Genomic DNA, 12675 nt, shown 5'->3' on the forward strand with positions numbered 1-12675 from the left:
TCACCAACAGAATGCCTGACTGCCCTCTTCCCACCGTCAATCAATCATTAATTGGCTGTTATCATTTCATTTCCATCTTACTGGGTAGGTGTGAGCACTTACTATGTTTTATGAACAAGAAGTAGAGAGCCAGAGTGCTTACAAGTGGCTTATCTTAGATTACACCATGAGTAAGTGGCAGGCATAAGATTTAACTCTGGTAATCTAACTCTTGGGCCATCATTTTGATGTCCCAAGGGTAAAGTTGCATATTTATGGGTGTTTAGACACTAAGCAATCCAGACCTTGTCAGAATGATCCTAAAACTCTTACTGAAGCTTCTAGATCATGCTGTTTTTCTGGCATTAGGGTAGCTAGACTTCAGAGTCCTGATTTGGAGATTGAAGATCAGTTTGTTTCAAACTGGTCAACAGAAAGGTGACTGAACAGAGACACCTCCCTCCAGTCACATCTTACTGATGGTTTTATGTGATCAGAATGCGCAGGACAAACCGAGTAATTAATGGGGCCACATAGATCAACAATTATATAGCTACAAATCAGAGCCTGGCTGCAGATCTGCCAGCTTAGAGTCTTGTTCTTTTCTGCTGTCTTGGAGACCATGCTATGCTGTCAGCCCATCAGATGTTAGTTTTATTTCTCCAATCCTACCACATATCTACAAAAGGGAGCTATTCATGGCATCTGTTTTAAGGCCTTATTATTGGGATGAGATATCAATTCAGGCTATGTGTTCCTCTCATTCTTCAGCAAAGCACAGAGCTCTTTACAGTGTGGGCCTAATCCATCCATTCTTCCTCATCTTTCTCCCACCCCCTGACCCAAATAATCAATTCTTTGCATTTTGCTAAGAAGCTTAGCACAGTATTTGGAATGCTGTAAGTGCATAATGACCCTATCAACAGCCAAGCTGGGAAACTATTATGCTTGACTCTACCATACATTTGGCTGCAGGTAACAGGAAACCTTGTTCAAGTGAATGGCACCAAGATGGGGGTTCATCTTTTGACATGAAAAGAAGTTCTAAGACAGAGCTTCCCAGGGCAGTTACATCGATGTGTGAATGGCACTGTTCTAGGCCCACAAGCCCCTTTGGCTTCTGCTGCTATCACTCTTTGTATTTTCCTTTGCAGCTTGATCTTCTACTGGTTGCCACATGGCATCAGCCATTCTGTGCTCATTACACAAAGTGGGCACACTTTACTGTCCTTTGCACGAGGGGCACTTCCCTCCAGTGCATTTTTGCTGGGAAAATGCTCTCTTTGAACCTCCCTCATGTCTGGCAAGGCAGTGTATGCCTGTAATATCAGCACTCAGGAAGCTTAGGCAGATGGATTCATGAGTTCAAGGCCAGCCTGGGACACAGGAACACCCAATCTCAAAACTAAAACTACCCTCCATGAGACTTCTTCTTATGGCCACATGAATAGATATGTCCGGATGCTGAATCAATCTGTCCCCTGAACTACAAAAGAATGAGTGACAGGGTTTCATAAGACAAGACCAATATTTTATCTTTATGCCAAGTTAAGGAGAAGTTCCAGAATCAGTATAAAGCAAACAATTATTGATTAATTCTCAGTGTACTAGAGAGATGAAATATGAAAATGTTCAGTATCAGGGAACTGATCTTTACCCTCTCACTCAGCTTCTGTCATCACAGGACATCCCAAAGGTACTGGATGTTCAAATGCTAACCTGGAGTAACTGCTTAATTCTCCATTGTCTTGGAGTCATTGAGCATAAATTGCTTAATTTTGACTTACTTATTTATAGAATTTTAGTAATGATGCTAGAGATAACTATGATAACAATAATTCCCATCTTTTGTTGTTTGCTTGCATGACTTGTGCGTCACACAAGCATTGTCCAATTTAATTCTCATGCTAACTTGTATCACCCAGGCACTGATTATGTTTCACAGTTGGAAGTCTAAGTAGCATGACAAGATCAAATAACCAGTAAGTGGTGGAACCAATACTCAGAGCCTTATTTGTCCACAATAAAATGCCCATACTGTAACGCCATCATGATAGAGCATCTGTTTCCTGCTAGTCATCTCAGTCTCTGTCAGTGGGTGAACAACAGTAGATCCCACCTTTCCAGGGATTGGAGGAAAATCAAGTTGTCCTGAGTGAGGACTTCTAAGGAAAAATCTGAATTATTAGATATCATTCTTCTTTGTTCAGGTAACAAATAGTCTTGCCTGGTATCTCAGATCATTGTCATTGATGGCCAGGTTCCCATAGTTCTCCTCCTCCCTTAAAGAGTCTGAATTCTTAGCTCTGTTTCCATTTTCCACAGCTCCAATGTGGTGAATGAACAACCCTTTTAAATGGGCTTTGGAGCTCTTGCTACTTCCACAGTGACAACTGGGTCATATGATGAATTGACCAGTGTCAAGGGGGGTATTGGGAGAATGGTATTGGTGCTGGAGGGACTCCAATTCTCACCCCTAATCAGCTTCCTTGTATCTTGCTAAGTGTTCTGCCCTTCCAAGTGTCCACTTTGATGAGATAACAGCTTCTGGAAACAGCTCCTCAGTTTTCCCATGTCACCATCTTCTGCTTCAGTGTTAGTAGATTAGGAGTGATTTTACTCCGCAGGGGACACTCAGCATTGTCTGGAGGTATTTTTAGTGACAATAACTGGAAGATAGAACAAAAGTACTAAGTCTGAGGAAATGAGATCTGCTCAGTGCTCCTCAATGCACAGGACAACACCCTGCAGTATAAAGGTCAGCACCCTGCAGTATAAAGGTCAGCACCCTGCAGAGCACAGGACAGCACCCTGCAGTATAAAGGTCAGCACCCTGCAGTATAAAGGTCAGCACCCTGCAGAGCACAGGACAGTACCCTGCAGTGTAAAGGTCAGCACCCTGCAGAGCACAGGACAGCACCCTGCAGAGGGTAGGACAGCACCCTGCAGAGCACAGGACAGAACCCTGCAGAGCACAGGACAGCACCCTGCAGAGGGTAGGACAGTACTCGACCTGGAATGATGGAATGGAATGGGTTGGCATGGCATGGAATGATACGGCCTATAACAGCGATAATAGATCAAGGGATCCTACCACCAGATCCTTTAGGAGTCTGTGCTGTGAAGATTAAATCAGTGAAGGAGAGTAGGAAGCTCTGCTTTAGTTTCATCTTTTAAAAACAGCTTCATGGCCACACCTTTTTGTTTTTCCAGAATCCAAGATTGGGTTTGGCTAACACATCTTGCCTTCTAGCCATGGAACAGGTAGACAATATCATTTATATACGTACTTTCAGAAGTTAGTTAATGGGGAATAAAAGACCCCCATATGACCATTAGAAGCCTTCAAGGGTCTGGAGAGGATGGCCCAGCGGCTAAGAGCGTTGCATGTTCTTTCAGAGGATCTGGGTTTGGTTTTTCAGTACCTATGTCAGGAGGCTCACACTGTGAAGGGGATTGAACATACTCTTCTGGCCCCTATAGGTACATGATATGTGCGTGTGCGCACACACACGCACACACACACACACACACACACACACACACACACACACACACACATACACACCTTAAAATGGAAGCCAGGCATGTTGGCCCACTGCTTTAATCCCAGCACCCAGAAGGAAGAGGCAGGCAGAGCTCCAAGTTCCAGGTCAGCCTGGGTTATTACACAGAGAAACCCTGTCTAAAACAAAACACAAAAATAAAATAAAAACAACAACACAAAACAAATACACACACACAAGACCCCAAGACTCCCAAAAGCAACAAACAAACAAACAAAACAAAACGAAAAACCCACCCTCCTCTAACTCCCAAGGGAAGCCTTGCAGGTTTTTCTTTTTTTTTTTTTTTTTCAAATAGAAACAGCAGAGAGAAAGTTCTACTTCTTCTCTGGGCCTAGGCTTGTTAGCATTAAAACTGGGGTTACACTTTAAGGAATTTAAAGGAAGTCTAGATCTGAGTGAAACTGTATGGAGAGAGAGAGAGAGAGAGAGAGAGAGAGAGAGAGAGAGAGAGAGAGAGAGAGAAGAAACTAAGCCAAGATATGTACAACTGGAAGCTATTGGCTTTTTGAGCCATTCCTTACTATTGGATATGTCTCCTTCTCACACACACTCTGTCTCATCTTTTGGCACTCCACTGACTTGTCTATTGTCCATCTGTTGTTCAAACTGGAAATTCCCTGTTGTTTTCCCTCCCAATCCATGTGTTTTCTGAGTTTTAAATGATTAATTGTCTCAAAAAATAAGGTCAGAGAGGCCGGGGAGATGGCTCAGCAGTAAGACTATTTGCCGCTCTGGAAGAGAAACCAAGTGAGGGACCCAGGATCTGTCCAACGATATCCAGCTGCTGTGTGACAGAGTACAGATGTTATCTTTGTTTTCCACATTTACTGACCTTCATTTATGACCACTGCCTTACTTTATTTTGTCCTGTGCCTTCTTTATCTTTGTCCTACTAAAGCCCAATGCAGTTTTGAGGACAAGTAGATGGTGAATAAGTGTTGGTTGAATGAAAGTGTAAGTAAGTGTTGAAATAGGAAAGAGTGGGAAAAGGCGAGTAAAGAAAGAGGAACAAAATGGGAAGATAGAGATATAAAAAGCCCAGGTGGGTAGGTGGGTGCATGAGACATAATAGGGACATAAGCTGTGAGTGTCATAGGGCCACATTTAATAAAGGAAGAGTCTCTGGAAGTCCCTCCCTTCTTTCCAATCACTTAAGCAGCTTAAGAGCAGCAGGGCCCTTGAGCCTGGTCTGCCTGACTCAGAAGCTCTTAGCCCCTCTGGTTTAATTCTGAAAATGTCTCTATTTCATAGGGATAGTGTATTGAACACTGTATTTTATAGTTAAAAGGACAGAAGTTATGGCAGACCAAGTCTAGTTCACAGGGAAGAGAGCTGGCAAGCATTAAAGTAAGTGCGATCACAAATTGAGTCTGTGCCATTTACTAGCTGAATGACTTTAGGAGAGTTCTCATGCTGTGAAGACTCTGTTTCAAAGCTAGAGTATCCCTGAACCCATTTTACAGATCTATTTCATCAATTAAGTGAAATAATATATGGCCAATCAGGTCTTCTGTGAATTCTCAATAAATGGTAGCCAATATTACTGTTGTTATCAGGAAGCCTTGAGTTCAGAAGAACTGCATTTGCTTCTCAAGCCAAGGAGGGATCTGCTCATGTAGCTGTGTGTGGGTCATTACATCTTTCTGCTCCTTTTGCTTTCATTCATCACATAGACACTGTCAGGTCATGTGCTAGCTGGGAGTGTTGTGCATTAGTCCTTGCTTGGGAGGATGCACAGTAAAGTAGGGGGAATAGAAGTAGCAAATACAGCCCCTGGGTGAGGAGAGCTAAGCAGTGTAACAAATCTGCTTTTGTAACTCAACTTCTGACCTGACTTTTATTGGCATATGGGCCTAAGCAAATCTCTTAATCTCTTTAGACTCAGACTCCCATCCTATTGGTAAAATGAGTTGATGAAAACAAGAAGTGCCTGCTGTGGCATGTCAAGTCTTTAGTATGGTGCCTGGTACTCTTAAAAGCTTGAGAAATATTTGCATCTGCATAATGAAGATATTAATGTCTTTCTTCACTTCACGAAACTTCATTCACACATAATCGTCCTCTCCTCCAAATCCGGTCCCCAAGATTCACCCATAGTTCTGTAACAGATCACCTGCTGTGGCCTCTGTTCCCTCTCTGCCCCTACTCCCAGGGGACTAAGCAGGTTCTGGTGGCACAGACTGCTTTCTTCCCTCCTGTGGATGCCTTCAGTCTCCCCTTTCTTCTAGGCCATCACTATTCCTAAATATCAACTCACAATATCTAGAAATACATTGTACCCAGGATCCCCAGTGGCCATATCTGTCTGTAACCCAGAAGCATTCTCTACCAGCCAACACACAGCTATAAAACTCTTCTAAGAACAAGAAAGATCAACATTAACCAAGAAACAAAACATTTACCCAACAAAGACAAGACCGGGCATCAGCACCTAGAATTAAAATCATCCCAAAGGTAGATGTCTAGACGCCAATGTAAAAACACAATTAGTAACAGCCAAGACAATGTATGTCCCCACTAGAGCCCTCAATGCTCTTACAATAGGCCTTGAGAATTCAACACAGCTGAAGCACAAGACAGGGACTTTAACATAGCTTTGTGAATATGATAATGGTCCTTAAATAGGCAATGAATAAATCCATTAAGGAAACCTATGAAAATACAAACAATGGGAGGAAATAAATAAAACATTTCAAGACCTGAGAGTGGGACTAGAATTAATAAAGAAAATCCAAACTGAGGGAAATCTGGAAAGGAAAAATGCAGGAACTTAAACTGGAACCTCAGAGGCAAACCTCACCAAAAATTATAAGAGATAGAAGAATCTCAGGCAGAGAAGACAAGATAGAAGAATGGATACCTTGGTCAAAGAAAATGTTAAACCAAACCCAAACCAAACCAACCAAACGAAAACCAGGCACAAAACCAGGAAGCCTGAGACACTATACAAAGGTCATATTTGAGAGGAATAGGAATAGAGGAAGAAGAAACTCAAGTCAAAGGCACAGAAAATATTTTCTACAAAATCAGAGAAAAAAAAATTTCCCTAACAGAAAGAGATGCCTATCAAGGTACAAGAAGCATACTGAACTCCAAATAGACAGAGCTAGAAAGGAAGTCCTCCGAGCACTTAAAACTCAACACATTAAATGTACAGAAAAAAACAAAAGAATTTTAAAACTTTCGAGGGGGAGATTAACATGTAAAGACAGACCTGTTAGACTAACACCTGAATTCACAATGGAGACTGTAAAAGCCATAAGGGCCTAGACAGATGGTCCACAGACTCTAAGAGGCCACAGATGTCAGGCCAGACTACTATACTTAGAAAAAAATTAATATTACAATAGACGGAGGAAGATATTTTAAGATAAAATCAAATTTAAGCAGCATCTATATACAAATTCAACCCTATGTAAGGTGCTAGGAGGAAAATTTCAATATGAAGATGTTAACCACACTCAAGAAAACACAAGGAATAATCCAGATCAGCAAATCAAAAGAGGGGAGAAACACACACACACACACACACACACACACACACACACACACACACACACACAGAGAGAGAGAGAGAGAGAGAGAGAGAGAGAGAGAGAGAGAGAGAGAGAGAGAGGCAGGCAGGCAGATACACAGACACAAAGATATAAACACAAAGAGACACACACAGAGACCCACACACAAGAGAAAAAAAATAACAGGAATCAACAAATACTGCCCATTGACAACTCTTAAGATCAGTAGTCTCAGTTACCCAACAAAAAGGCAGCCTAAGAGGATGAATGTGTAAATGAGGATCCATCCTTCTGCTGTATTCAAGAAATGCACCTTAACCTCAAGGATAGTCATTATCTAAGAGTAAAAAGATGGAAAAAGATATTGAAGCAAATAGACCTAACAAACAAGCTGGTGTATAGCCATTTTACTATCTGACAAGACAGACTTCAAATCAAAACTAATCAGAAGAGATAGGGAAGGACACTACGTACATAGCAAAGGAAAAAATTATACTAAGAGGCCATTGCCATTCTTAATATCTATGCACTGAATACAAGGTCACCCAAGTTCATAAAAGAAACATTACTAAAGCTAAAGTCACATATTGATCCTCACACAGTGATAGTGGGTGATTTCAGTACTCTATTCTTGCCAATAAACAGGTCGTTCAGACAAAAGCTAAACAGAAATACTGGAGCTAACTTCTATTATAAACTAAATGGACCTAACATATTTACAGAATATTTCACTTGAACTCAAAAGAATATACTTTCTCATCAGTCCATGGAACTTTCTCCAAAATTAGACACATACTCTGACACACAGCAAATCTCAGTGGATACAAGAAAATTGAAATAATTCCCTGCACCTTATTATACCACCATGGATTAAAGCTGGATATCAACAACAGAAAGATTACAAAAAATTCATGAAAACTAAACAACTCACCACTAAATAAAAAAATGAGTCAAGACAGAAATTAAGAAAGAAGTTTAAAAAAACTTCTAAAATCAAATGAAAATGAAAATACAACATGCCCAAAGTCATGGAAAACAATAAAGACAGTTTTGAGGCAAGTTCATGTCACTAAGTGCTTTTCTTAGGAAAAAAGTAGAGATTCTCATCCTCATAACTTAACAGCACAGTTAAAAGCTCTAGGAGGAGGAAGAAGAAGAAGGAGGAGGAAGAGGAGGAGGAGGAGGAAGAGGAGGAGGAGGAGGGGAAGGGGAGGGGAAGAGGGAGGATGAGGAAGAGGAAGAGGAAATCACATCCAAACGGAGTAGTTGGCAAGAAATAATCAAACTCATCGCTAAAATAAGAGCAAACAAAAAACAATGCAAAGAATCAATGAAACAAGGAAAGGCAGAGAGAAGATCCAAATTAACAAAATTAGAGGTGAAAAGGTAGATGTAATGACAGATACTGAGAAAACTCAGGGAATCAAAACCACATACTTTAAAACCTGAACTCCATCAAATTGGAAAATCTAAGTGAAATGGATAATTTTTCTCAATACATTCTACCTACCAAAGTTAAAACATGACCAGATAAGCATTTTAAATAAATCTATAACCCCTAGTGAAGTAAAAGTAGTCATTAAGTCTCCCAATCAAAAAAAGCCCAGAGCCAGATGGTTTTAGTGCAAAATTCTACCTGACTTTTAAATTGGAATTAATATTAATACTCTTCAAATTATTCCACTAAATAGAAACAGAAGAAACACTGCTCGATTTTACAAGTCCAGTGAACTACACTCAAATCACATCACAGCCCAAAAAGGAACGAGAACTACAAATCAATTTTCCTTATAAACATAGAGGTAAAAATTCTCCATAAAATTATTGCAAACTGAATCCCAGAACACATCACAAATGTCATCAGTGTGATCAAGTAAGCTTTATGCCAGAGGTGCAGGGATGGTTCAACATACATAAACTGATAAATATAATCTACCATATAAACAGACTGAAAGACAAAAACCTAGAGATCATCTCATTAAATGCAGAAAAGGCCTTTAACATTGTCCACCCCTCTTCATGATAAAAGTGATAGAGAAATTAGGGCTACACGGGTCATACTTCAATGTAATCAAGGCAGTTTTACAGCAATCTCAAAGCCAACATCAATGTTAATTGGAGAAACTCAAAAGAGTTTAACTAAATTCAGGAACATAACTGTTTTCTACTCTCTTCTTACGTATTCACTATAATAGTGAAGTCTTAGCTAGATCAATTAGAGAATTGAAGGAGATTAAGGGGACACAAATTAGAAGGGGAGAAGTCAAAGTATTTTTGTTTGTAGATGGTATGGTAGTATAGTATAGTATAGATAGTATAGTATAGATAGTATAGTATAGTATAGTGAAGATAGTATAGTGTGTATAGTATAGTATAGTATAGATAGTATAGTATAGATAGTATAGTATAGATAGTATAGATAGTATAGTATAGTATAGATAGTATAGTATAGTATAATGTACATAGTATAGTATAGTATAGCATAGCATAGTATAGATAGTATAGTATAGTATAGATAGTATAGTATAGTATAGTGTAGATAGTATAGTATAGTATAGTATAGATAGTATAGTATAGATAGTATAGTATAGCATGGTATAGTATAGTGTAGATAATATAGTATAGTATAGTGTAGATAATATAGTATAGTATAGATAGTATAGTATAGTATAGTATAGTATAGTATACTATGGTAGTATACATAAGTGGTCCTAAAAATTCCACCAGAAAACTTCTACAACTGATAAACACTTTCAGCAAAGTAGTAGGATGCAAAATTAACAGATAAAAATCAGGAGTTTTTCTATATACAAAAACCCAACCAATCAACACACCAGTGAAACAACACATTTCACCATAGCATCAAAACACATAAAATACATTAGGGGTAACTCTAACATTGAAAGTGAAGACTAGTGTGATAGTAATTTCAAGTCCTGCAAGAAATTGAAGATTTCAGAATATGGAAAGATTGCTCATATTCGTGAATTGCTAGGATTAATGTAGTAAAAATGGCTATCTTACCAAAAGCAGTAAACACATGCAATGAAATCAAAATTCCAGCACATTTTTCATAGGACTTGAAAGGTCAATTTTCAGCTTCATATGGAAAAAAATCCTAGGATAGTTAAAAATAATCCTGAATAACCAGAGAACTGATGAAAGTATCATCCGTCATTTCTGATCTCAAGGTGTATTAGAAAACTATAGTAATAAAACAGCATAATAGTGGCACAAAACAGACACAGTAATTGATGAAATCAAATTGAAGGCCCAGACAGAAACCCACATACTTTTGGACACCTGCTTTTTGTTAAAGAAGCCAGAAATACACACTGGAAAACAGATATCTTCTACAAATGGTACTAGTCAAACTAGATTGCTGTACATAGAAGAATCCAAAATAGATCCATGCTTATCACCCTGCACAAAACTCAACTCCAAATGGATAAATAACCTCTCTGTAATACTCATATAAAATGCGGAAGCTGACAAGAGTAAGTGGGGATTAGCTTTGAACTCATCTGTATAGGAAAAGACTACTGAACAGAACACCAATAGCACAGGCAGTAAGATCAACAATTAATAAATGGGACCCCATGAAAAACTTCTGCACAGCACGGGACACCATTATTCAGACAAGGTAGCAGCTTACAGAATGGAAAGAGATTTTTTTTTACTAACTACACATCTAGTAAGGCTAATATCCAAAATGCATAAATAACTCAAAAAACCCCTAAATACCAAGAAAATAAATAACCCAATTGAAAAATGGGGTAGAGATCTAAACAAAGAATTCTCAAAAGAGGAAACTAAAAGACTGAGAAACACTTATAGAAATATTCAACATCTCTAGTCCTCTGGGAAATGCAAATCAAAACTTCTTTGAGATTTCATCTTAAGTCAGAATGGCTAAAAATCAATAAAACAAATGACAGCTCATGCTGGCAGGATGTGGAGTAAGGAGAACGCTCATCCATTGCTAGTAGGAGTGCAAACTTGGACAGCCACCGTAGAAATGAGTGTGTGGTTTGTGGGGAATCTGGGAATAGATCTACCTCAGGATCCAGCTGCACCACAATGGGACAGTAATCCTATTAGAGTGACACTGTTCAAAAATGCCCCTTGCTACTCTATTCGCAACATCCAGAAGTTAAAAACAACCTACATGTCTGTCAATTGGTGAATGGATATAGGAATGTGGTACATTTACACAATGAAATATTACTCTACCACTAATAAATGGCATCATAAAATCCATAGGTAAATGTATAGAACTAGAGAAAAAATCATCCTGAGTGAGGTAACCCAATTCAGAAAGACAAATATGATATACATTTACTTATATGTGTATCTTAGCTCTTAAGCCATTGATAAACAAGTTACAATCTGTAGAACCACAGAGGTTAGGTATAGAGTAAGGAGCTAGTGGAGAGAGACAGATATCACTAGGAAAGGGAAATAGAATGGATACAGCTAGATGAGAGAGTGGGTGGTGGAATGGGAGGGTCGAATGGGGGGGAGAGAAGAGGAATGTGACAGAGGGACAGATAAAACTGAGAGTCATTTGGGGGTGTTCAATGGATGCCTAAAACACTTGTAGTTTTTTAAAACATATACCGCAATATAAATGAAAGCCCAAATAATGTGAAAAATAACCCCAACTGGAAATCCGTCATCACCACATGAGGCTTCAGTGACAACTAATCAGATTGTTGGCCAAAGGGGTCCCATGGGAACAAACAACACAGGCTGTTGCAAAGGCTAGATTGCTGTCTACTAACTGATGACGAGGCTCCATTGCTGAAAAATAACACACACACAGCTCAGGGAGAGGTTGAGATGGGGCCTACCTAGAGCTTTCACCTTCTACTGACGAATGTTCTTCATCCCAGAAGGTACTCTGCACATTACCAAAGAAGAAATGCAAACACCAGACCAGCTACAACCTCTCTGATCTACAATGGTATCCTGCCTGCATGATATGCTAGTGTAATCCCAGTGCTCTAAAGCTTCTGGGAGTGTCCAACCAACATCTGATTTGACTGAGGCAACCATTCATGAGGAGAAGAGCTTTATTCTTGGCTCACACCTTTGGAGGTTTCAGTTCAAGACCTGTTGTTTCTAATGCTACTGGACCCGTGTCAAGGAAGAATGTCATGGAGGGAGTATCTGTACTTTGTGACCGGGGGTAGAGAGCATGAGAATGGGACTGGGGGTCCCACAATCACCTAAGAGGGAATGACTTTAGTGATGAAGACTTTCTTCTAGCCCCCGTGTCTTAAAGGTTCCACCACTCTCTAGCACCCCGGAGACAAGACACATGGGCATTCGGGGGATACTCAAGAACCAAACAGTAGCATAGAGTAGTTTACAGAGAAAATAAGTTTATTTCTAGTGGTTCTAGAGGATGAGAAATTCAGTACAAAGTGCTTCTCTCTGGTGATGGCCTTGCCATTAAAATACATCATTCCATGGCAGGAGGCAGAATGGCAAGAGAACACATACACATAGACACACAGATACAGACAGACAGACAGACAGACAGACAGACAGACACACACACACACACACACACACACACACACACACACACACACACACACACCGAC

Source organism: Rattus norvegicus, chromosome 1, assembly GCF_036323735.1.
Source record: "Rattus norvegicus strain BN/NHsdMcwi chromosome 1, GRCr8, whole genome shotgun sequence".
NCBI classification, from domain to species: Eukaryota; Metazoa; Chordata; class Mammalia; order Rodentia; family Muridae; genus Rattus; species Rattus norvegicus.